The following is a 6,075-nucleotide window of genomic DNA, read 5'->3' as shown; positions in this document are numbered from 1 at the left end:
GAGCCCCTGTGGCACTGTGGAGGACGCAGGCCCAGGAGCGCGACCCGTCCTCCTAGCGCGCACTCGCAGGAAATAGGTCAGCCCCCGTTGTCGGTGGTAACTGCCACCACCTCACGTGCCCGAGCCCTGTGACTCGGTGACCGCTCTGCTCTGTGACCCGTTTCCCCTTGTAAGGGCTCTGCTGCTCGTCAGCCCGCGGCGGGCGGCTTCGGTGGGGCGAGCCACGCGGCCTCCAGAGGGCGCGGCGCGGCTTCTGGGAAACGTCTTAGGGCCGGAGCTTTCCCGTGGCCATCCAGGGCTACACACCCCGCGTGTAGGCGTCCCCGTTACTACCGCCAGGCCCGGGCGTGAGGCTGAGGGACGGTGATGTCACCGACGCCCACCCCGTCTGGAGGCCTCCTGCCAACTCCCACCTCAAAGCCACCGTGAAGGAGCCTTGGCCCTGGCTGGCGGAGGGGCGGAGGTGAGAAAACCCCCTTGGGTGGCCGTTCTGGTGACTGCAGTTTTACTCCCCAGCTGTTGGAAACGGTGGCTCACGAGAGTCACCGTCCTTCACCTTAAAAACCAGCACTTTCATACAACTACACAAAACCCTGGGGAGCTTAAGACTGAGCACACTGTAAAGGTCAGGGGTTTGGTTTGGTTTAATGAAGACATTCAGATTTTTGAAATATTTAGTGCTTATATGTGGGGTGCTTAGGACGCTGTATTTTTTTTTTTTTTTTTTTTTTTTTTTTTTTTTGCCTGCTTTGGCTGTAGGAGGTAGGCGCTTTTCGGTCAGCCCAGAGCGTGAGACCCAAAGGGGCCAGGTAAGAAAAGTGAAGCAGACAGATGAAATGGTGGGAGAGTTGCTTGTGCATGACAGGTGGTCGCGATTGAGTCACACATCCTTCCATTACATCCCCTTCCGCAAAATAAGGGGACTGCGGCAGGGAATCCCAAAGGCTCTCTACAGCTTCAACATTCCCATACTGATTGATTGTACTTTGGGGCTTTCTGCCTCTCTAAATCACCTAGTTGACACTAGGTCATCTCCCACCTCAAGCTGAGTAGGAGTCAGGGCAAACAGAAGCCTCTGCTCTTCCATAAGTGGCAACCAGAGACTACCAGGAATCAAAGGTCTTCAAAGATGTCCTCGGAAGTATATGTGGACTTTGGGCTAGACTTGTGGAACAAAACTACCATTTATGTGGCTTAGCCACCCAGAAAGCAACAGGTACTTTGGCAATTTAAAATAAACAAATAAGCAGTAGCAGGTTTGACCTGTCTGCTCTCTTTAAAGAGAGGAGCACAACCCCCCTACCACGTTCTTAAATTAGTCTTGCATCGGCTTAGGAAGAATACGTACCCTATTTTTTTTCTAGAGGTCAATTTCATGGTGGGATGCTATAAAAACTATGGGACGGGAAGGTTGGTAAAGTTTTTGCTGAGCAAGCAAGAGAACCTGAGTTCCATCCCCAGCAGCTATGTAAAAAGCCAGGTGGAGTGGTGGTTATGAGTGCTTCCCAGGGCCCTTTCTCAAAAAGTAGGTTAGATGGTTCCTGAGGAATGGACCTAGGGTTGGTCCTTGGCTTCACATACATACACAAAACTAGCTAAAATAAGACCACAGTCATAAAGCCTGCAGGCAAGACTGAACTATAAGAGATAGGAGTTTTCAGAGAAAATTGAATTGGCTAAACAAATCCTGACAAATTGTTTTTCCATTTATTCAGTGTCAAGGCTAATAGCACCTTTAATTTGAAAAGGTTTTCTTGCCCAGTTAGACCACCAGCCTGTATTTGGAAAGCCTGAGGCTAAAGCAATGGAAAAGTCAAGAGTAAAATTTAAGTCATGTGCTAATTAAGGAAAGCACCTTTGGCTAGAGACAAGTGTGAGTGGGTAAAGGCAGATTTGCGGCTGTGAAGCCATGAGAGAATAGGCATTACTAACCGGGATAGTAATACTAACTGGGATTAGTATTAGATATTAATACCCAGCATCTAATATTCACCAGGTATAATTATGTTTCTAATACACATTCATTTGAAGTACAAAAAATATAATTGCAATTTACAAGAAGCCTCCCAAGGACAAACTTTATAGCCTCAAGTCAACCTTCGTAGTTTTAAATAAGTAATCAAAGCAATTTGAATCCTGTGGAAAATAGAAGATCCAGGTTTTGTCTATATGAACCACAGACCTCTTAAACCATATTCTAAAGAAGAATATGTATATATCAGTGATCCATGTTTTTAGTTAATAAGATTAAACTTATCTGTACAGTATCTAGCATACAGAATATGTATGCACTCAATAAATGAATGATTTTACCCTGCCCCACTCCCAAGCTCAGCCTGCAAAGTGTTGCATTTCAGGTGACTAGCGTTTGGTGGTACTCAAGTCTGGGGGTGAGGAAATAAACAGGTAGACTCAGGTGGAGTTGATAGTTATTCTTTCATCTGTCTAAAACTGTGTAACTGTATAGTAACTGTGCTTGGTAAGGAGGTCGAAAATTTTTCATGCAGAAACAAATTAATATACATTAAACAGGAGAAACCAAATTTAACAGCCCATAAATGAACTCGATTCCATTTTTATCCTTTCTGTACTCTGCTGGAGTGGTAGCAAAGAAAATGCCATAGTGTAACAAGTAGACTCGGAGGAAACTGTTGGCATCAGAAGAGCATACTATGTTGTTCTAGTTGTTCTATGTTGTTCTGTTGCACATGGCAGTAGAGGAAATAGTAGCTCCATATCTTCTGTTTTGTTGTGGTGGTTTTTTTTTTTTCTTATTAAAGCTTCTGAAATTCAGCTAGTTACATGAACACCATCTGATGTTTTTGAATTTTCAGAAACCCCATGTGTGCATGGCTGGGGCTGAGAGGGAATCAAGCACCACAACAAAGCTACATCTTTTTAGTGAGTCATGCAAAAGATGATAAAATAGAAGTTGGTACTTAATTCTAGGAATAGCATGGTTCTTAAACTGTTAGAGTATTGCTTTCCTCTAAAATGGATTTCTGTGCTGAACGGCTAACTTGTTAATTAGCCCTCAGTCCCTTGGGATATTCCCTTCAGTATGACAGACTCTAAGCCTGCTGTGACCCATGACTCCTAGTAGCCACATTAAGGATGAAACATGTAGCCTTGCCTTCCCATTCATACAGAGAAATACTATAAACAACACATGGTTCCATTTCTTCTCTCCCTTGATGAAGTCATACATCTTTTTTTCTTTGAAAAATAAAACATGCTGAGACCTCTGCACTAGGATAAGTTCAGCTTCTCTCCATGCAGCAACAGAGGGAAAGTCCTAGGCATTGCTCTGGGGCTCTGAAGCATGAGCAGGGCTAGGCGTCTGCAAGACCTTTCCAGCCTCAGCCTCCTGCTCTAGGAATCACAGGCACACTGAGCCAGGAAAGCTCTATTTGGACCACAAAGCAGGTTCCTGTTGCCCACTGTCTGAGTCTGATCTCTGCTTTTGAGTTCTGATATGGACATTGTTCTTTTTCTTTTCTGTTTTCATGAGAAAACAAGATCTTCTCCAAAAGAGTCATGAACTCATCTGGATAAGTAATTAAATAGCTCCAATATTTAGAAGGTGTCTTAGAGTTTTAGAACAGACACCATGACTAAGACAACTCTTATAAAGGACAACATTTAATTGGGGCAGGCTTACAAATTCAGAAATTTAGTCCATTATCATCAAGGCAAGAGTATGGCAGCCTCTAAGTGTGGAGGAGCTAAGAGTTCTACATCTTGTTCTGAAGTCAGAATACTGGCATCCAGGAAGCTAGGAGGAGAGTCTCAAAGCCCACTTTCACAGTGACACACTTCCTCTTATAAGGCAACACCTACTTCAACAAGCTACACCTCCATGGTGCTACTCCCTGGCCCAAACATACTCAAGTCATTACAGAAGCCCTGAGAAGGAGCCATACTGAGAAGGGAGTATACACACACATCAGCATGCCACACACTGGGATTCCAGCCCAGGCCCATGTACATGCTGGGAAAATACCATTGAACTAAACCCATCCCAAGAAGCCATTCAAGTTTTTAATAATATATTTAAAATCATTTCAAAGTTTATATAACCATATATAACCAAATTAGAACTTTGCATGCTTGTGTATCAATTATTTGTATTTCACATTCAAGCAAGTAGAGAGATGGGATATTGAGATCCTGTGATTCTATGTGCATTCTTTCCAGAAAGACCAAATAAGTTGTACCTTAGAGATGATTAGCTCCATCATTCTATAAAGGCATACAAGACACATCTATCCAAGTCATGATGTTAATCACTGACAGTCACAGAACAACTAAGACTTAGTTGCCTATTTGGCTTCTATGCCACTTTGACACAGAACCTTTTGCTGAAAGGTATGAACTACTAGATAGCTGATGCCTCTGTTTTCAGTGTTTATGATATTTCCCTTCAGGATCTCTGTAGATTGCAACCTACGTCGCTATAGGATCTACTTCTATAATTATTGTTTCATTTGATAGGGAGGTGGTGAAAGATCGTGGTTCCTTCTGAATAAAACTTAACCTTCTTAAGATGCCAATTTTCTTACTTTCAATGCTTAATTTTTAATATATTTATTCTTTGAGGATTTTTTTAAAAAGATTTATTTATTTATTATATGTAAGTACACTGTAGCTGTCTTCAGACACACCAGAAGAGGGCATCAGATCTCTGTTACAGGTGGTTGTGAGCCACCATGTGGTTGCTGGGATTTGAACTTTGGACCTTTGGAAGAACAGTCGGGTGCTCTTACCCCCTGAGCCATCTCACCAGCCCTCTTTGAGGATTTTGTACAATGTATTTTGATAATATTCATTCCCCACTTGCCTGTCCAACTCCTCCCATATTCATCCTACCCACTTATATTCACCTAACAACTTGTTCTTTCTTTCTTTTTTTTTTTTTTTTTTTCTGGTTTTCCAAGACAGGGTTAGCCCTGGCTGTCCTGGAACTCACTCTGTAGACCAGGCTGGCCTCGAACTCAGAAATCCTCCTGCCTCTGCCTCCCAAGTGCTGGGATCTACTGGGCGTACGCCACCACTGCCCCATGTTCTTTCTTTTTTTTAACGACAAAAAATGTTTGACTATATCTGTATGTATGGGAAGAAGAAAGGGGATACATAATTAAAGGAGACCTTGACAATGGAAAGAGTAAGTGTTTGATTCAGAACCCATCTACTGGCATATGGGATTTGTGGGCCAAGGACAAAAATTTCTGTGGAATAGGAGAGACACTGGTGATGACAGTGGGGACAAATAGATCCTACACGAGGGAACAACAACAACCAAAAAAAGGACACTTTCTTCACAGTGGTGCTGATTGGTGGAATACGAAGACAATTTTAATGTTACTGATAGTTACCTCTGAAAGTCATCTACTGGTCCAGAGAGACAGCTGTTAAGAGCCCTTCCTGCACTTTAGGAAGACCTGAGTTCAGTTCTCAGTACCCACATTGGGCAGCTCTTAACCCCCCAATTCTAGGAGATGTAAGATCTTCTTCTGGCACTTCACTTATATGCACAACCCCAGGCCACCACACAGATACACACCTATACACTTAATTAAGAATAAGTATTTTGCCAGGCGTGGTGACACACGCCTTTAATCCTGGCACTCAGGAGGCAGAGGCAGGCGGATTTCTGATTTCAAGGCTAGTCTGGTCTACAAAGTGTGTTCCAGGGCAGCCAGGGCTACACAGAGAAACCCTGTCTCGAAAAACCAAAAAAAAAAAAGTATTTTGTTGTATTTGTGATTTAGGGGATAGTGACCTTATTTGTGCCATCTTATACACAAATTCATTTAAATAATAAATCATGCTATAGTAGAGTTTTATCATAAACCTCATAACAAAGAAATTATTTCCCACCATAGGAAGTCCTTGAGAATATTCTTGAAAAAAACCATTTAAGATTTACATTTTTGGGCTGGACAGATGGCTTAGCGGTTAAGAGCACTGACTGCACTTCTGAAGGTCCTGAGTTCAAATCCCAGCAACCACATGGTGGCTCACAACCATCTGTAATGAGATCTGACTCCCTCTTCTGGAATGTCAGAAGACAAA

The sequence above is a fragment of the Mus musculus genome, chromosome 10, assembly GCF_000001635.26.
Source record: "Mus musculus strain C57BL/6J chromosome 10, GRCm38.p6 C57BL/6J".
NCBI lineage: Eukaryota > Metazoa > Chordata > Mammalia > Rodentia > Muridae > Mus > Mus musculus.
The sequence above is the reverse complement of the archived record's forward strand: the minus strand, read 5'-3'. Positions refer to the sequence as shown.